The sequence below is a fragment of the Anomalospiza imberbis genome, chromosome 2, assembly GCF_031753505.1.
Source record: "Anomalospiza imberbis isolate Cuckoo-Finch-1a 21T00152 chromosome 2, ASM3175350v1, whole genome shotgun sequence".
Lineage (NCBI taxonomy): Eukaryota > Metazoa > Chordata > Aves > Passeriformes > Viduidae > Anomalospiza > Anomalospiza imberbis.
In genome coordinates this window covers 101,834,662-101,856,242 of record NC_089682.1, presented here as the reverse complement: position 1 = coordinate 101,856,242, position 21,581 = coordinate 101,834,662, and the positions used below count along the sequence as shown (strand labels likewise).

Below are 21,581 nucleotides of genomic sequence, written 5' to 3'. Positions count from 1 at the left end.
AAGAGGGGATTATCTATTCTTAGTGAATGGCTCCTATTTTCTACTGTTCACTATTAGGTTTCAGGAGTAGTTGATATGTTGCTAGGTGCAACAGAGCTGACATTTGCATGCTGTTGTGCTGTTATAAGGTGGCATTGCTTTACAGATGACAATCTGTTTTCATATTCTGTTGACAACACATGGGAACACATTTCTGTCTGTACATTTCACTGTTTCTGATTTTGAAGTTCTGGTTATATTACATTACATGCATATCTGTATATTAACAAGCAGTCATTGAAGCTGTGGATGTTATAGAAAAAGCATTTTTTCCAGATAGGTTCAATCAGCTGGGGAAAAGATGTAAAGTATCTTACGTATTTTCACACGCTGATTTTTTTTTTAGTCACTTTCAATATATTCAGCTGTTTTATTTCTCCTGTTAGGCATTCTTATCCTTCAGACTGCAGTTACCCTGTAGGCATCACAGACGTGGCTGTCTCTACCCAGCTCCCTCAGGGCTCAGTTCTGAAAGCAGCTGTGTTCATGATCTATTTCTTTCATGGGAAAGCTGTCCAGGATGTGTCCCTTCTGTGTTGTGTGTATACCTCTGGAAACAACCCTAGAATTGCAGTAGAAGTGTGATACAAAGAACAGAGGAAGAAAAGAGAGGAAAGCTTTCTCAATATCAATGCCAGAGATCAGTGGATGTTTTCCTCAGAAGTTTCCTTAATGGTGCAACAGAAAAAAGGGCTCATGAAAACTCCTTCACATGTAGTCTCCTATACAACATGTTCAAGACCAGGCTTGATGGGGCTCTGAGCAATATGCTTTGGTGGGTGGTTGGAATTAGATCCTTTCCAACCCAGCTATCATATGATTCTGTGGTTGTCATGCCTCCTCATACCCCTTCCACCTTCAGTCCCACCTGGGATAGGCTTGGAAGTTCATTACTTTATCAACAGATTAAGTTACTACTGATTTTGGGAGGAGGGGGTGGAATATGAATGTGTAGTTGGAATATTAATTACTTGAGATGTCCTTGACGTGGAAGTAAAGGCTTCCAGCAAGAATGTGTTATTGTCTGGAGTTCTGTCAATAAGTATATGGAAAGGAATATAGGAACACTTTTTCCTCATTGTCTCATTTTGCCATTTCTGGACATTTGATATAGACACAAACTGTCAGGAAATGAAATTTAGTTTGGTTTATGATAAATATACAATATAAATCACAGGTGTTATTAAACTTCCTACTCAAGGGTATAACTTGGGAGTCAACAATGTCTCCTTTAGGCAGATTTTTCTATGAATCTATGAATCTCTGCTTTGGATAAAAGCATTTATCTGTGAAACATCTCATCAACATAATTGGTCTGCCACAGAAGAGAAAGCAGTGGCATAAATGAAATTATATTTTCAATGTACATTCAGTCTGAGACTATTCTTGTGCTAAGAACTTTCTGTTTAACCCTTTAACCCTTACTTCTGGAATTTACAAATTTAAAGAATGTTTCTGTAGGTGGCTGTTTCTGTTTCTTAAGAAAATAGACACATTTGTTCAACAATATTAATAAAAGTTCTGAATGTAATTTGTGGACATTTTTATGCTCCAAGGGTGAAGTGAAGTGAAAGAATTTTTGCTTTCTGTTTCCAATAACTTAATGAAAAGCACGTACAACACTATTAAAACATGCACCTGTAATATTACTATGTGACATATAGATTTTAAGAATTCTGAACCAGAGTCTTTTCTCTAACTATTCATGATGTCCTACTCAAAAGTAATTGATTTATTTTGTTTTCTTGGATAGAAATATAAGTAGAGAGTACATTTTTTTTTCAAATTATTGCTACTAGGAGTTCAACAGTTTTGTCTTATAAATGCTTCTTTAATCCACTACGACTGTTGAGTGCCACCATATTGCAATTACTCAATCTTCTGTACCATAGTGTGAAGTATGATATTTGGATAAGAGAAGACATACTTCAGAAATTCCGTTTTTGGTGTTTAACATCTACTTAAAAGTTATTATTAAGGAAAATAAAATATGGAGAGCACTTGTAATTATCACTGTTAATAAGATTGCAACTTGTCTTGTTAAGGTTGTATTCTTAGCAACCATATAGCAGTTATGCATCTGTTCAATATTCCTACAGAAGGAATATGGGAAAATAATTGATGGTGTGTTATTTACACAGCAATCATCCAAGGATGGTTGCATCCAGCTTTTTTACTACTTTTCAAGTAATTTTTATTCTAAATTGCAGGATTTTATTTTAGGAATCTGTGTGCATGCTACAAATCTATGCCCCCAAATGGCATAATGAGAACATTATGATCACAAGAAAATTTAACCACATTCATATTAATCAAATAATTCTCCCTCATCATAAGAAACTAAATGCCATTCATAAAATAACCATTCAATTGGAAAATATATACAGATGAGCATTTTCTGCAGTGCTGTGGTTATGTGTAACATGGCCATAATTCTTCCTGTTCAGCACTTTAATGACTTTATCGTACATAGTTTCCCATACTCATACGTAATAGCTAAGTACCCTGTGGTGAAAATATAAGCTGAATAGCCATATGCCTGCAGTCTTCTTGCAAACTGGGCAGGTTTTTGATTGGCTCTAGCAGGTTTGGGGAAATGACCATTTCAGACAGACCCAGTCAAGCAGAAAATGGGCAGATGCTGTAAGTTGCATAATCAGTACAAAGAAAACTCATCTGCCATTTATAGTACACGAGATTAACTGATGGGATACCGACTGATTTGGGCTAATTTAATGACAACCTCTAACCATCTGGCTAGAAAGCTGTATTTTACAAAGGCCTAATGCTGACCCACATACGTTAGCCTAAAAAACATTTGGTGAGTTTAATAATGGATTATACATCAAAGCAAGAACTCATTACTGTTACAAGTCATTAAATATTTATTTTTAATCTGACAGTTCTACTACTGCTAAACAATAGGAGATTACACAGTGAAGCAATATATATAATAAATGACTAACTACTTTTCTGCTGTGCTGGTAAATGCAAAGCTTTCCAAGCCCAATGATTTCACTTGCTGACAGTGGGAAACTCTGGGAAATAGACCTTCCCTTTTCTTCAATAGCATGAGGTCTTCCTTTGCTCTTTGGACTCAACTTATAATTTTGCAGCAATATTCCCCTTAACAGTTGAATTCAACTCACTTGTTAATTTCTTCGTATATAGCTTGATTTCACAAATAGTCAGCATCCTGGAACCCAAATTATACCCATGAAACTTTTTCATGAAAAGTCTTTTGGAATTTTATTGAAGAAGGAAATTGGTAGGAAAAAGATACATAATTCAGACCATAATATGGCTGACAAGGTCCAATTTACTGGTGATGGTTTGGGAAGTTGAAAGGATCCAGCCTGACTCTTAAAGCTTAGAGCTGGCAATTAGAAACTTCACATCAGCAAACTTTATTCAAAGGCAGTGAAGTAACCATTCAACTTCCTCAATGCAATTTTTATCCAGCCATTGTTACTAACATACTCACATGTCATATGTTGCTGAAATATGGCAATGATGAGTGTTTTTCAGGCAGGTTAATTTTTTTTTTTCTGAAGACATATATTATGCTGTATAAATGCATAATTATGTATTCACATTTAAGGTTTTCCTAATTTTTCTCTTTTTTAAATCATGTTTAAATACAATTTATGTATAATGGTGTATACAAATTGATGAACATGGTATGACACATTCTGTTCAAAGTATCAGGCATCTGAGAACATCTGGGAATGGAGGAAATTGCTGAAAAATCAGAGTTATTTCCATATAAACTTTACACAGCTGTTAGGGGTGCTGTTAAATTCTTTGAGGTAAAATACACCACTTGTACTAAAATACTTCTTGTAGTATACAGGACATATATTGATCCTTATACTATTCCTTCACTAAAATATGTGGGCAAACATATAAATTCCTGTGAAGCTGTTTAAGGAGTAGTACCTACTTACTCACAGATTTTAGAAAACTTCCTATTTCTGTTTTGTGGGAAAATTTGATTACTTGTCCCATTCAGGTATCATTATTTCATGGCTCCAAGAGCCAAAAAACCATTTTAAAAACTGTAGGCAGGCAACAGAGAGAGATTTCCCTTCATCTGGAATGGATTGTTTAGAAAAGTGAAAGTGACGCACATATAATTTAAGAATCTGCACTTTCTTTTTATGTAAAATACATTCTAAGACACATCCAAACCACTGTCTGGTCCCAGATTTATGTAGCTCTTGTCTATGAAAGAAAGCTGACTCCCTGGAGAACTCTGCCACTTTCAACCATTGTAAAGTGGCAAATCCTCTGGCATCTTCAGAGCATGAAGCAGTCCAAATAATAGCCAAAAAAACTGCTATTCAACACCTGGTTGTACTACCAGTTTTCTTTCACAGATTCTTCTGTGAAAGATTCCTTCTTTGAAAATATTGTACATGTTTAAAATCAAACTTAAAGCCAAAATAGAGAAAAAATATTGCATTATGAATGCAAAGTTTCCCATTTTAGCTTATTTTTCTAAAGCAACAAAAGATACACTACCTCCCCCTCTCTTATAAAGCTGTCTCTCTCCTGAGGAAACTTTTTCCCTCCCAGGATATTTGTTTTCCAAGTATTTAGTTTTATGGTCACAGTATATTTCATTTGTTTCACCCTTATGATTTCTATCATGCCTTCTTTTTCTCTCCTTCTCAGGGCAAACTTTCTTTGCATGGTTTACCATGTAAGAGCTACCTCTTACACAAATTATGTCTGGTAAGACCCAACTTTGGATAGAGCAGTGTGTATGAACAAGACAGTAAAATCCATCTTAGAGGGTGTTTGCACAAAACTGATCATGTCAAACCTACTTACACCAAAACTGATGATACCAAAAAGACAGATAGTCATCAGCTAGGCCAAAAAGATAAACATTCACCTCTTACATATAGAAGGGTAAAAACAAAATATCAGCATGTCTGTCATTCTTCAGCTATGCACATGATTTGATGAAAGGAAAAAGGCTGAGATTTCTTCTTTCAATGAGAAAATCAAGAAGTGAATGAACTCCTACATATATCTGTAATCTGATGCTGCAGGCAGACCCACTCATAAATGGAAGATGTTGACCACATTAGTGTGTTGTCTCCTGTATTGGTTTGCCTTTTTACAGAGACTATTAAATTTTATCTTATTTTTAGAACCCACAAGGCAAAACCATTACAAGAATGCTCACTCATTAAAACCAAGTCAAACCACAAACATCTCTGTCTTCAAAATCTTATACAATTAATGTTTTATGATTGTGAGAATAAACTGTAATTCCCAGAGACCTCATTCCTCACTTCACCTGTCACAGGAGCTGCTGCCTACTGTTGTGATAAAACACACAAATATAATGGAGTCTTTATTCTGTTTAACATAACGACAGAATATGTAGATGGTCAATCTGGAAAATGGCCTAAACATTTTTTTTTTTAGACCTGGAATCTGAAAGTTTGTTCTGATGAAACATTAGTCATATTTCAAAGAATGGTCTGCTCCAGTTTGGAACTGCATTTTTTCTTCTTATCATCCTCTAGATATGCATATTCAAAACAAAAATCTATATAAAGTATCAACTGCAAAATTAGGAGACTACAAGTAGATTTGAGGAATTTTCTTTTCTACTTTGTTTCCTTAACAAAAACAATAAAACAGTGTCAAAAAAATTAAACTATTTTCTAGTTTTCATTTTAATTCTAATGTAGACATTTCTCAGATAGTGTTCTTCATATAGCAGGCTCCAATTTTGTTTTGGACTTGTTCACTTCTCTTAGGATTTTAAGCCTCAAGTTCATTACAGTAAATGCTTCTCTTTGCTTTTACATCCTGAAAAGTTATTCCTTGTTTATGATTAGCAGATCCAGCAGAATGTCTTCCCTAAAGGTTTGTTGATCACTTGCATAAAAATTGTCCTTGACCCTTTGTAGAAATCTTCATAGTTGTGACTACTGTTTTCCTTTGAGCAAAAAACAGTGTGATTAAATCTTTCCTAAGATCTTTTTAAACAAGCTCCTGACAGGCTCATCACCATTTTCAATACACAGAATCTCTGCTTTCCTGTCTTGTCCTTCCTAAATTACTTTTATCCATCAACTGCAGAACTTTAGTCACAAGTATTATCCCAAACTGGTTTTGTAATCATAAGGCAAATTTTTCTCTGTGACTGGTCACAAAGCTCTAAGTCCAACTGTTTGTTTACATGTTGCAACCATTTGTTAACAGGCAATTTTCACTTCTTCCTTAGTGACAGATTTATTGTTTAGTTGTTTTTTTCAGGCAACCTGAAACATCATCCCCAGTAATGCTGTTCTCCAGAGACTTAAAGTCTTCTGAGTCTAAACTTTTCTTCAGACATTAGGCACTATGCCCCAGCAGACCTAGTTTACACTCCAAATCAGTAGGTTAGCAGGCCTACTGGCAAACTGGATGCTATTTTACTTTGTCAGGTGTTTTCTATTTTCCAACAGTTGCTCATTCTTCAGAGAAGGGTTAGTGGTGTAAAAACCAAAGCTTTGCATGTAACACCTGCTGTGCACTCAGATGTTGACTTACAGGATATCTCTCCTCCTACCTGAGCCTTTTTGCTTCACTGACAAAATAATAGAGAAGTGCCTTGGTCCCTGACCTGACCTCTTTAGCCATTCCCAGAGCCCTAATGTATTTAAGCTTGGTCTCTCGTGGTCGTATCATTAACTCCTACACTGACAAGCAAGAAGGGCTAGCAGTCCAAGGCTTGATTTCCTGCATCTGCTCTTTTCTTGAAAACTGATAGGTGTAACACTAGAGGAATCTACAGAGGGAGTAACAGAAAACAATACATACTCTTTTACAGTGAAATAAGGGATAATAAGCATGCCACAAAGAAACATCCTAAAGATGAATGACTGGAAAGTTATTTTTTGTCTGGCTTTATCAGAAGCTTATGTTTATTTGTAGTCTATTATTTACAGATGACCAGATGAGTGATCAGAACTAGTAAAAATGAAAAGGTAAATTAAATCTACTCTGATTGCTATTTAATCATAAACCAAAAAGCATAGTTCACATATAAATATATTTGTATTTTTAAATTCAGCATAAAAAGTATTCTGAATTTTGTATAGACAGCAGAACACAGTAATAAGACTGCTTACACTAGTGAGCAGATATCTTACCAGGATCTATAACGTACACATGTAGAAGAAAGACACCTCTCTACATCTTCTTTTTCAAAAATCCCTTTACACAGGTTATCTTTTCATATGGATATAAATACTCTTGGAATGACTGCTAAGCAAGTATAATTTGATTTGAAATTATTTGATCACTTTAAAATTGAGCTTGTTGATTTTATAAGCCATGCAAGATAAAGAGTTTAATCTTGACTGTGAAAATGTCAGAGAAAATATACACAGATATGCACATTTTCACACATACACATAAAGAAAACACCCAACAATTGCAGCACAGAAAAATTGACTGAGAATTTTAAACAAAAAATGTGGGAATATATAACTACCTGTGTATTAAGGACATATTTCTCCATGGTGGTTTAGGTTTATAAACAAATTAATCTTTCAATGAAAGACATTTTTTATAATTAGAAGAATCAATGGCTTAACTACTCAGACTAGAGTTGTAAGCATTATAAATAGCTTGAGAACTTTCCCCATGAGCTTCAACCACAAGTTTAGCTCAAAAGGCATTTTATTTTTATTAACAAATACCTTTCTACACCTTTAAATTTGTAGTTGATCTCATTAGCAAAATAATTGTGTTTGTTGTTCAGCAGTCACAGAGTAATTCAGGCTGCCACTGCAATTTTTACCTACTTTAGAGTGATTCTTATGGTTCTTTTAGGACATATTTGATATCAAAAATAGTCTGCACTCTGGAAATTGGTCATATATTACAACACATCCAAATACACTTAACATCTGTGGGCACTTCATCTGTTTTTCATTTCTTCATTATTTGAAAGTGTTTTTGTAATGACAGAAAAATGCTGTATCTTATCTCACTGACCCTTGATCAATGTTACAGACACCCTGCCTCCTGTCCCTCTGCCCCTTGATGCCATTGTCAGTGTAGACAAAATGCTGCCCACTATCTATGTAAGGTAGGATTGTTTCAAAGCACACTGACATTGTGGAACCAAGGGGTGGGGTGAGTCTTACCTGCATTCAAAGTGCATTTGCACAATTGCCTGTTGCTCTCAGACAATGCAGAACATTAAGTGTCCTGGCAGTCCGATGCAGGCAGGGCATTGGGTGAGTTGCCATACAAGTGCATTGTTGCTCATTTTTCTTACTGCCTCGGTGAAGTTTGGTTTATAAAAGATTGTCAGAGTACATTACTTTTCATATCTCTCTTCTTGGACAGAAAAAAGGAGGATATTTCATAACGTCCCTATTCTCTCCCTTACGACAACCAGTTGTGTTTATGTTTGGAAAAGTCAGGAGCAGTCAAAAATCATCACCACAATAACAATTTTAAGAAAACATGACATTAAAAATGCAAAACCAATTAATAAGTACAAGCTACTGAGTTTTTTTAAAGGCAAAAAGAAACACCAACCAATATTTCTCTGCATACCTTATGTCTTGTATTCACTTGACTTGCCTGAATGCAATGTATTTTCCCTACCAATAGGATCTTGCATTGGAAAGGAAACAAAGAAGTAGTCATAAAATATTTACTGGATGTAGTTGATACAGATAGACGTTTTTAAACTCTCTAGAATCCATATTAGTTTTAGAATTCAGTAGCTCTTGTGAATTTAAAAAACAAAATATTTTTGTTTCTAGCTTCTCATCTATTTTCTTTTACCAGTATGAGACACATTAAGCTTGGCAACATGAACAGTTGTCAAAACCCCCCTGAATTTAATTTTGAAGTACAAAATAACTGCAAATGCAAACGCAAAAGAAAAACCTCTCATTAGAATTTTTTTTCTAAGACTGAAGATAAAGACCCATGTTTAAGAAACTTTAACAAGTATGTTTTTTTTACATTATGTACTAAATTCAATTCTTTATGCAATATATGATAGAGCCAATCACTTAGTGCAGTTAACAAGAAAATATGTTCTTCTGTTTGTTTGTTCTAATGTTACGTATAGCAGGTCTCCTCATTCAAGTACAAGTGATCTTATTAGAAAATTTTTCATTGGTAATAGAATTTTAGATACTGTAAAGCACAGATAATTTCCAATTAAATAGTTTGATTGCTATTTTCCAAGTTAAACAATAATATTTTATTTTTTCTATTAAATTAAACCTGAATATGAAGATCATCCCTACATTCTCCATCAGAGTTGAAAAATGTTTAGATTCTTTTATACTGAAAGCAAAAGACTGTTTTTCATGCTACAATAGATTCCTTGTGCCATTTTCTCACCCAAAGTTATGGGTGAGAAAGAATAAATGTTTGAGTCAACCATAATCTTAAAAATACTTTAACTAAGAAGTGGAAATCCAGATTTTACCTCCAGTTTATTTTGTGCAACAGAGTAGTGTAAATAACACGTATTAGATGTTCTTTCTGAATTTCATATACCAAGAAATAAAAACAGCTATGTTGATGTTCAGAAACACGAATACATACCATGTAGTCATGTTTTTACCATGAATACATAGTATCTTACAAAAAAATGCTAGATGAAGTATAATAGACAGCAGTGAAATGACTTTATAATCAAGTACATACATATACACATAAATTCTTAGAAACACAGAATGGTTTGGGTTGGAAGGGATCTTAGAGATCATCTAGTTCCACCCATCCCACCATGGGCCAAGACACCTTTCACTAGACCAGGTTTCTCAAAGCCCCATCCAACTTGGCCTTGAACATGTCCTGGTATGGATCATCAGCATCTTCTCTGGGCAACCTGTTCCAGTGCCTCACCACATTAATCGTAATGATTTTCTAGTTTCTTCTTAATATTTAATTTAAATCTATTCCCTTTTGGTTTGAAGCCATTCTTCCTGGCCCTTGTGAAAAACCTCTCCCCAACTATTTGTAGGCCCTCTTTAGGTACAGGAAAGCTGCTATAAGATCCCCCCAGTGCCTTATCTTCTCCGCCCTGAATAGCACCAGTTCCCTAAGCCTGTCCTGATAGGGAAGGAGGTCTAGTGCTCTGATCATTTCCCTTTATATATATATATACACCAAATATTTTTCTGAAAGTTTTATGTTCTGTGTAGAATTGAAATCTACTGTAAATATGAGAAGTAGATATTAACCAACAATCTGTCATTTTGTCTTTTCAGGTTACCCAAACTATTAGCATACATTTAGAAATTCAGTTCTCAGATGCACATGGGTATACTCACTTCAATTCTCAAATGTATATGGGTATACTCATCTAGAGAAAACTCTTCCTTCTTTCAGTCTCATTTAAGAAAACACTTCTTTCTAGATTGCTGAATGTAGAAAACAATGATGAAAAGAATCTGAATTGATCTTTGAAGTGGAGATAAACAATGAAAAATATAAGGAAACAATATATTACACTAAAAATATTTCATACTACTTAAGGCTGCATTGTTTTAAATTTTGTTTTAGTTCTGGGGAGTGAAGCAGCTGTTTTGTGCCTCATAATTCATTTATCATCGTCTCTTTAGCAAATACTATAATACAGGTTTAATTTTGTAAATTAAATTGAAATATTTCAAAATGCATTTAATTACTTAGTTATTTGATTTCAATCCTATCATCTTTTGCATGACTGTTATTTTAAGCACAAGCAATGTTGGTTCAAAGCACAGGGTGCTCAGCTGTAATTTTGAAGTTTTGCATATGGTACAGACAAGGGAGCAAGAAGATTCCTTGAATAACTAATAATCTTGAAAGGGCAAGTAGATGTGTATTATAAAAAGTAGATGTGCATTATAAAAATATATATACATTTCCAGTTGGAAGACCTACCAGTACTCTTTGGCAAAATGCCCAGGCTTCTCTGTGTAATTCACTAAGGAATACTTCTGTCTCACTCTGTAAATAAGTAGGTAAGATTAGATTTCACTGCTCAAAAGAGACAAAGAAGGTATCTTATCTATAAACATATCTTTTTAACTGTTCTTTGATAAGCATGCATCAAACCGGATCAAAACCCAGCTGCTTTTCACAATGAGATGTGAAATCCCACACAAATGGGTATGACACGAAGCCTCTTAAAATCTTTTTAGTTCTATGGTCCTCCAACTAACCCTCAGAGCCAAAATTTTAAAGGATAGGGTTTTCTCCCAAGATATTTTGAAATACATTAAGTGAAACACTCAGCTCCTCACTATGTCTCTTTAGTCTGTGAAAATAAAAGAATTCCAAGCCTACCTTTTTGTTGCACTCTGGGCAAGTAATCAAACATGGTCTGCTGGGATATCAGCCTTTCAATTTGATGGTTTAAGAATACGTATCATTTTCAAATAAGAAAATTATACCCTTCAGAAAGTATTTTAGGGAGTGTTTTCTAACTTGGCCAAACATTTCTATTTTCCAAAGAATGGCTTTGGTTGTCTTGCTGGTATTGTCTCTAATTTGCAAGTCAAAATAAAAGACGTGAGGGACATAGTTTTGTTAACCTGTGCCCTTATCAATTAATGTAGTAATGCAGGCCTCCACTCTTTTCTTTACTTCTTCCTTTTTCAGAAAGATTATTCTCAGCCAGTGCTTAGGACACGTTAACCTTCTGCTATACAAGGAAAAGGAATCTGCATGCATGAGTTGTTACACCACTCTTTGCTGTTCCTGTGAGACACTTGTCTCAGATCTTTTCTGAGTGCTATTAGGAAATAGTTCAATTTTTGAAATTAGTCCCTGAAGTTTGTTAAATTGTATACTAAGTCCAGAGTCTTCTGAGAGAAAACAGAGTAACCACTTTATTTCACTCAGAAGTCAGTCTGAAGCTCAGGGGATAATTCCTCTTTAGTCTCGAGAAAAATAATATATCAATACATAAAATATAAAATAAACAAGAAATAGGCAAACTGAAACCTGTATTCTGACCTTGAGCAACAGGTGAAGGAATAAGCTATTAGTGGAGAGGTGAGAGACAGGCAAGCATTACCCTTTATAGAGGGAATTTAACTCAATCCCTCAATCATTCTCTGCCACAGGTGATTTTATCTCAGCCTTGGGGAGGAGCTCTTTCAGGAATGATGACCATTTGTTTGTGGTAAGACAACTTTATCACTGTTTTCTTGTTCATTTCCTTCCTCATCATGAGCAGTTTCAGAAATTCAATCTAGATAAGAAAACAGCAAAAACAATTTTAATTGATCCACAGACACTATTTTAGGTGATAGAAAATATAGCAGACTGCACAGAGTAACTGAATCACTTGATATAAATAGATAGTAGAGATATTAAATATAGATTTTCAGGGTCCTTCTCTGTCTCCTAGAAAAATAGAGCATTGGCGAATAAATGGAAGCTCTCAGACTACAGCAATTCTAGGACTTAATGTATTCTTCAGCACTGTGACAATGCTTAAATTTTCCTGAAAAAAAAAAAAGCACCCTAGTGAGTTATAAATATGTAACTAATCCTGTTTTACACATAGCAAACCCAATTTTTATAAGCACTTTGACTTGAATGAAAGCACATGGCAAGATTCCCTGAACCTGTTTTTCCATCATCATATGCTAATTTCCAGAATCTGGGATTTGTGGGTAGTTTTATGACAGACCTGGAGATACTATTAGCTTTGCTCTTCATATGCCCTACCAGTCTCATGCTTTTGTCTTTACAGGAATGAGTTTGTTTTTGTGCAGGCAGTTGACATTGGAACTCTCCCAGAAGAATGTTTCTGAGCCATGAGCAAAACTGAAGCATCTCTTAGCCACATACTGCTGATAACTTTTGGAATGTGTGCACTATTCAAAACAAGATGCATAAAGTTCAGAAATAAGGAATATAAATTCTTGTTCTGGATCTGACATTTGCACATAAGCATCAGTAGTTATGCCACACCTTATAATTTTCACTTTTTTTTCAATATAAGAACATCATATGTAAGGTAATTTAAAAGTTTTATTTGTTGCCTTCCTTACTTTGTAAGAAAAATAAAAGCCAAACATACAGTTAACACTCTCCCGAATCCCTTCACATACATTCACAAAACCACAGCAAAACCAAAGTGATAAAAACATATATTTGACTAATATTTTGCATTAAAATATCATGATTGTCCTTCCTTCTTTACTACATCTTTAATATGTTTTCAAATATTTTAATAACTATACTCATTCATTGAAATAATTGTATTCAGAATCCTGAAACTTACACAAGCTTTATAAAACTTTACAGTGAAGAATTCAGAATCTCCCTTTTTGATTTATAGTTTTCTTGGTGTCAACACAGTAATGTGCCTAGAATAAATGTGACTCAACAAAGGAGAAGTCCTGAAGAGATAGGACTTATATTTTGGAATATGTCTTGAGAGAATGAAGTAAATACTAAACATTAACAATATTTTTTATATATAAACAAGGCAGAGACACTTCACAGAGACTTGGCCCCTGCTGTCTAAAATTTGAATGAAAGGGATTATGGTCCTCACTCCCAGATCATACATCAGCTACATTTTTTTTTTTTTGTTTGTTTGTTTTCCTTCAGAAACTGAGCAGCTGAGGATGAAGTTGAGAGGAAACTGGAAGTTGTTTCTGGACCTGGGAAATGCTCCCAGACTATGCCCCTCCTATAGGCCTCTAATAACTTCTCTGTCCTAGTGATGCACACAGTAGCTGGTCCTAACTTCTACTCCTTTAAAGGAGACAATTATTGCCTAACAGTGATTTAGAATTGTCATTAGTTTTATGAAAAACTTAAAATCTTCAGACAAAATCAGATTGAACTGAATCAAATACCTATAATACCTACTTTGTTGTTGTTGTTTTTGTTTTCATATTTTTCATTTTTTTCCCTTATTCTTCAGAAATATTTAATTTGATTCTGAATAAGAATGACACCATTTTCCAAACTCTTGAAATTCTTGATTAAACACAATTCAAGGAAAGCTACTCTGTAAACACATTTTTGTTGTACTCCAAATTTCTACTTTTCAAAATATGACATTATACCTTTATTATTCAGTAAATTACTGTAGTAAATACATTTTATTTTATACATAATTAATCTACTGTGTTTGAAGAAGTTTAATCTTGATAATAGACTTTTAAACAGTTTTCAGAAGTATTCATCTACATTATTTATAATACTTGCCTTAGATGGCAGTCTGCTGTGACATGGGAAACAGCAATGAAGTGGTGATTGTCAACGGACACTCCTGAAGATATAACTTCAGTCTTGCACTTCTGACTGACTTCCCCTGGCATGCACCACAATCAATGCTGTGGGATCACGCTCCACAGAAAAATGATTAGCATTTATTGGTTTACTATTTGGATTTCATAGATTAATTTCTTTATTGGACAAACTCTGCTGCCAAGATAGATACCTTTTGTGGAAGACTACACTTTGCAGAATCCTGTGCTCTTCTGAGTGGGTTTCAAAAATAGAGTTTAAAAAATATCAAACAATAAAGTTTATATTCTTGAAGAAAAACAGAACATATAATCAAATTTAGGTGGTCTAATTTTGAAAGATAAGGGAAGAGTTTACAAAGTATAAATAATAACCATCTTTAAAAGGAAGTTATTATAATTTTAAGCACACAAATTTTGTCCAAGCCACTTACAAGACTTCTTCTAAAATTATACCTGTGACATTAACATATACTTTCCAAAAGGAAAAAAAAATCCCCTTGTTTATTTTTTCCTATGAGCAGAATTTACAACAAACTCATCTAGAAAGACATCCCTGAAAGGGGAATGTAAACCACCTAGTACTTTACGTAGAGAATGCATCATGGGAAGCATACTTGTTATCAATTAAGTCATTTGTTCAGCTTGAGAAAAGTGTAAATGTCAGGAACATTCATTTTAAGTACCTTTTATAGCAGAAAGGGACATTTACATGTTTTGTGATGTACTTTATCTTCAATATATCTAAAGGATGTAAATTTTTTTCCTTAATTATCACCCATAAAAAGTTATTGTTTTCAATTTCTCCGAATATGTTTTCAGATTTCAACACAGTAAATAAACTTCTAAGAGATTTTTAATGATTTTATTTATGACAATATGTTTAGTGTTTTACAAGAAAAACAGCAGTGTATGTCAATTTTGTGTAGCACAGCACATGACTAAATAGTTCTGAACTGAAGAAATAAAAAAGTAACTGTGTATTCACAGTACACACATACCAGTATAAAATTTTAGCCTACACAAGTTTTTTAGTAGCTTTTCAATTTTGGCAAATACAACTAAAACATGAGATAACTGTCCCTTTTTTTTCCCACCTATCATTTCATCAGAAAAATGTTAATTACATAAAGTCAAAGATATCAAGGCAATTTTTTCCTGGTTATCTATCTTGAATGTACTTTAAAAAAATAATCTTAAAGATAGATGAAGTTATTTTGCAGACCAGAATTGCTGGATCCTACATAAAGTAATTTTAATGAATTTTCCTATATAAATTGAATTCTTGAGTAACTTATATGGTGTTGAGAAAAGGCTGATTCACAGCTGAATTTCCTTTCTAAAGAAAAGAAAAAGAAAGGGATGTATTTAAAAGCCTGAACTAAACCACAAACGTGAAGTTCTTTGTAATGCCTGAGGGGACAACTTAGTCTGTAGGTAAAAAACAATATGAAACAGTAGTCTCCTGACACTAAGATGGGATCTTTGCTCAGGATTTTTGTAAAAATCTATTTATTATGTGTGCGTAACTGTTGCATACTGGGTTAGGGGTTTTAATAAGTGTTAGCTAGATCGGTTCTATGTACCCCTTTTTTCCCCTCATAATGGCTCGCTCCAGGCTGTCTGCTATAGGAGCTTTCACCTGTCAATCTTGTAACCACTCCCTTCTTCCCCATGGAAAGTTCTGTATCAATCACCCGACCTCTGTAATCCCATTTGTCCGAGAACCCTGTACACACCCCTGTTATGTTCCCATAGGATGCCGTGTTCTGCGTCACTCCCCTGTGGTCTGTCCCTATTGGGCAAGGGGGGCTTCTGTCCCTGTCTGCCCTCCCCCTATTTAACCCCATGTTCCCTGTGTCCAAACTGCAATTTTGCCCATGCGGGCTTGGGAACAGCTGCTGTGACCACTGCTGCAGCCACGCGGGGAATAAAACAGTTCTCAGCCACGCGGGCTGTGTGCGCCATTCTCTCACCCTTTATCTTGACTCAGAGGCTACAGGTGTGGCAGACCCATGCGGAGGCTTCAGCCCTAGAGCTCTGCACCCACGCAGCAGCCCTGGTCTCACCGAAGAGCAGCATGCCTAGCTGGGCACCCTCAGCTGCCCAGGACTGGGGCAGAGAAAAGCCAATGCCTCACATAACAGTAAAGAATATAAAATTGTTTTTGTGATCTTCTGTAAGGGTAATACAACACAGATTTCCCCAATCTTAATCACTGACTTTTTCTCTCAGAAATTAACCTCTGAAGCTTTCAATTTCTCTTGTTAAAAAAAATTAAAGAAAAAAATGTTTTAATTCTATGTGGTTTGGTTGTAGTGTATTTTTTCCATCTATATTACATATATATACATAACAACATTCTATTATTTTCTATGAATGGATAAAATATATGTATCTATTTCACATAAATAAACCATACTGGCTTATATTGATCCAAATAAATATTACAAGATAAGAGAAAAACATTGTTGTTTCTGACATGTTAGATATTGAGGCACATCTCTTTTAAAGATTTGTTTTCTTTAAAGCAAGCTGACTGCAGAAGGGAGTTGTAGCATAATACATACTTCTTGTTAAGTGCTAAAATGACCTCAGTCAAGGATCGTGTTTATCAGCTTAGAAACTAGTACTGACTCATTCTGAATAAACACAGAAAACTCTTGCTCTGATTTGATGTGAAATGGAAAATTCCAGAGTATTTATCTGTCCACAGCATTTCATAGGCTATGCTTTTAGAATTTTAAGTGAGTCCATTTTTACCAAAACTCAATAACCTTATTTCACAGACAACCTGCATGTCTTACTTTTGCTTCCTTTCTATCTAGTAGACAGATATGAAGCTTGTCATTTTATGCATGCAATTTTAAAAAAGCTGCTATTTAAAGTAACAGAAAGGCAGTCTCTATTAGGCAGTAGAGAACTTGAAATTAAAAATGAGAAAATGGTATTCTACAAGAAGTTCTCTCGAGGAATTTTTTGGCAATACATTCATTAAAGTTCGAGTTTGGGTCAATTACTGCGGTCTTTCATTGTTGAGAATGTACAAGCACAGAGGGTCTTACTCTGAGAACTTGGATCACTTCTTGCATTAAAGAACATGGATGCATACTAAGATATTGTTAACAATGAAGGCACCAGATAGCATAAGGTAGTAAATGGCTGAAAAATTTAGAAAAAATTAGGAAAAATTAAAGTCTTTTGCTTTGAATATGTTGTGTTTACCTCCATTTGGCTCTTAACTTCAGCAAATATTCATGTAAGTTGTCAGTTTTTAGTGTCAGTTTGCAGTGATGACCTAGATGTTTTACAAACTTGGTAGAGAAAGCCGAATTCATTCACATAATTAATTTAAAAATATATTAGGCAAAGTGTAAGTTAAAAGTGGATCTTGAAGTGGGGAAATAAAAGACAACTATTCAAGTTGCTGTGTTGAGTTTGTTGGCTGGGTAAGGTCATTCAGTCTTTAATGAAACTGTCTGAAATAAAATTATTTGGCCACTCACAAGTTTTGCTCAGGTCATGCTGCTAATCTTTGAAACAATGTGAGATATTGTGGTATTAGTCTGTTAATTTTGTGAGTAGGTTTATTCACAATGCTGTTGGGTTCTGATTCCCTTTGCTCCCCATCCCTGATAGATAATAACTATGGGTCAAGAATTAATTTCCACAGAACTTGAAAACCCATTAAATTAAATAAAAGCTAAAAATAATGTCCTGAAGACAAAAAAAAAAAAAAAAAAAAAAAAAAAAAGCAGTATGAAATTTTTTACAGTTAGCAGTTTTTCTTCATCTCTCTGGGAAGTAGGAAGCTAACTTTATTATTATTATTATTGTACATTATGACTAATATGAATGTGGGAAAAAATGCTGTTCGTATTCCCTTGATAATGATATCTTATATGTCCCCAACTATTTATATTGTCTATTCATGTTTTCAAGATGCAAGTGACAGATTCTATGTATTTTCTTTCTAAGATTGAAAATAAAAACCTTGCAATTTAGCCAAGTTGGTCACTTACTCAGCAGAATTTGAGGATCATATTTTGAATTACAAACTGTTCCTTTCCCCTTCCCCCACCACCCCCTTCTTCTTTTTCTTACCAAAACCACTATGATATAAAGCTAGGGAAAGGTTAGGAACACATTTTTCTTGGATGCTTGAAATTTTTGGAGGAGTCAATTTTTTTTCCAGATAAATACAACCAGGAGAATTTCCTTCACTCTGTAGAGTACTTCTAACTCTATGAAGGGAACTTTGCTCAGCACCAAGGTCAGCTCCAGCATTTGCCTCACAGCAACAGGCAGGAAAAATGTTCTTTTTTTTTAAATTCAAACAGTTTTGACCTGTGGTTTTGATTTCTTCCATTTGTATACACCTTTTTCAAACAGCACAGATTAATATTTTCCTCACTCAGGTGGTTTAAACAGTGGCATTTATTTGCAGTGCTATTTGTTATAACCTACCTGATTTTTCTAATTCAGATACCTGCAAGAAATTCTTGTGCATTGTTTCTCAGTATTGATTGGAATGAATACAGAAAAGCCTTATGTTTAAGTCCCTAGTTTTGGTTTTCTATCTTGCTTTTTAGTTATCCTTTCCATTATTATACCAAACCTTGTTCACTATGAATACAAAATCTTTTTACTTATTCTCAATTTCAGTTACCTAATAGCACTTCTAAGAAATGCTGAAACTTGGAATTTTTCCATGTCACCCTAAATGAGTTTGCCATTTTTATATTCCTACTCTCTCTGGAAACTCAGCACCATATTAATTTTCAAGGGTTAAAAACATCCTAAATTACTTATTTAGAATGTAGAGCAATCGTCACTATATTTCTTGTATGAAATCAACCAAGGATGTCAGAAAATTCCTCAGGTCAATTCCCTAAACTCAAAATCCAATAAGCAAAAGCAAGTTGTTTTCTTGAGTAAAATTACAGGCTGTTTTACAGCGGGTACTGTTGAAACTTTAAAAAATTTGCAGGAAATAATCAAACATTCCTTGCAGAAGAAAGAGTAAACAAAAGGCATGATGCTGTAGATCTCATACTAGTGTGGTTCTTTAGGGGGAGTTCTGCACTCCACTCCATTGAAATTTGATGTAAAATACCTTCAGTCCTTGGAGCAGTGGCTAGAGGCCAGAACTGCTACAGTGAACTTTGCTTGCTGGAATGCACAGTTACAGTGCTCCTTGGTTTACCTGACTTATTCAATAGGACTTATTCAGTGTTCTTGCATGAAATCTAAATAATAAATGTAATTTTGGCCTCTATCAAACCCAAATAATTGAATCTATCAAGCCCAAATAACTGAATCCCTCTTTTCATATCTCTTCTCTATCATATGCAATACACATTCATACAAAATACACAATTCTATAATATGATAGATATAACAAGACATCACTCTTTCAGCATTTTCAGGCCTTTTTCCCATATTTAGTTTAATAAAATGAAATAAACTCAGGCAAAAATCTACATCAGAATGAAGCAACAGTCAAGTACATTTCAGTGCAGTTTTGACAAGTCAGGCAATTATTCATGTATTTTAAAACTCACTCAGGTTTTTTTAGGAAGATGTAGTTAATAAATTGGCATGAGTTTCCTTTAAAAGCTGTAAACTTGACACTCATCTCAAAGACTAGAAATGCTATTTTCTTCAGGGGACTCAGAACTGTGTTAGATGAGGCTGTAGATCTATGTGCTCATTTAAATCAAATTCAGCATAAGATGTAGGGTGGAACAGCAACAAGGGAATCTTTCAGGAGAATTTGGAAACTTCTGATGAAAATGAAAACAGACTGCTCAAAGTGACTCATTAAAAGTTCTTAGTTGAGGCATCCCATGAGGTATGCCATGAGGCATGAGCTTAGGATCACAATTCTGTTGGTTATCATGCTAGTCTTAGAGCTGACTTGTCATACCACTGAAAGCTCTGATTTTAGACATTTTAATTTATCTTTGTTAATATTTTTGGTAAGTGAACAGTTTCTACAATAATATTTTTAGAATGACTTCTTACTTTGCCTCCTATGAGAAAACCTGAAGCTACACACATAAATTGCCTAAGACGTGGTCTAAGGTTAAATCCTCAATTAAATTACTTTTTTTTTTGTTCTGTTTCTACTACTTTTATAGGAAAAAACCTCATAAATCAGAACACTACATTCACTATTTCTTCTTTAATCCAGTATATACTTATTTCTGTCCTTCTTTTATCGTTGAAAATAATACAACACACATGGGTAATAATTATATTTGATGTTAAAGAAAAAAAGGCTTGAATTACATACAAAAGTTAATTTTTGTCAAAGCTCTCCAGGGTAGTTAATATAAAAATTAAAGCTTATTTGAAAAATTATAGTAATGATTTGAATGAATCAAAAATGTCATGCAAAACAAAAAAGAGGAAATATATGTAATGCTATATGTATTATATATGTATGTATATGTAAATATGTATGAAAATTTATATAAATATGTATAAATATATGTATGATATGTCTGAAATGTTTTTTCTATCTTTTTCAACAGAGTCATATTTTTGCATTGTTTTAATTAGGTATATCCCTAATTTTAAAAAAATATTCTACTGCTTATACTACTTTTTAGTTGCAAGGAATTTCATCACTATATGATCTTATTCAAATGAAAGTATTATCCAGAGCATGCATTGGGTGTCCATGCCTGTAGGTGGTCAAAGATTTCCATCTAAGGTATAAGATAAAAATTCAAGATGTAATAATTTAGTGTACACACCTATTGATCCTGTCAGACTTGAAATTTACTAGGGTTAATATGATGTGACTAATAGGAAGAGATCCTACTTTTTCTTGTCCTGTGCATGGACACATAAATTGCATGTTTCAGAGGTTCTGTGCTTGAGACTGAATGGCCAAACAAGATGAAGACTGTGATAAATAGCATTGAAATGAGAACTAAGCTTCCATTAAAAAAAAAAAAAAACCAAAAAAACCCAAGAAGACAAACCACCAAACAACACAAAAAAAAACCCCAGACAAACAGTAAATGGAATCCATATAAGGTGCTCAATTTAGTACATTAAAAATCCTTTGGTATGGATTGAAAAAAATCCAACCTTCCAGAGAGTTTCCTGGGGTCACAGAATTTATGCTTATTGCTAGAGATCATATATGAAAAAATTACTACTTTGGCTTGCAGACTTAGAATTAGGGTCCTCTATTTACTTTAACATTAAGTAGCACCTTTGTCAAGTTTATTTTACTCATTTCAAAGGTCTGAAACTTAATCCAAAGATTCAATA

General features: G+C 34.1%; 1 long non-coding RNA gene across 1 annotated transcript; it reads right to left on the bottom strand.

Annotated features, from left to right (window-relative positions):
* Positions 1-2,068: 2,068 nt before the first annotated feature.
* Positions 2,069-12,188, bottom strand: LOC137467188 (uncharacterized). Its single transcript, XR_010995435.1, has 3 exons — positions 12,034-12,188; positions 10,957-11,022; positions 2,069-2,132 (listed from the first exon to the last, which is right to left on the bottom strand). It is a non-coding gene; the product is annotated as an uncharacterized lncRNA (long non-coding RNA).
* Between the last annotated feature and the right edge of the window lie 9,393 nt (positions 12,189-21,581).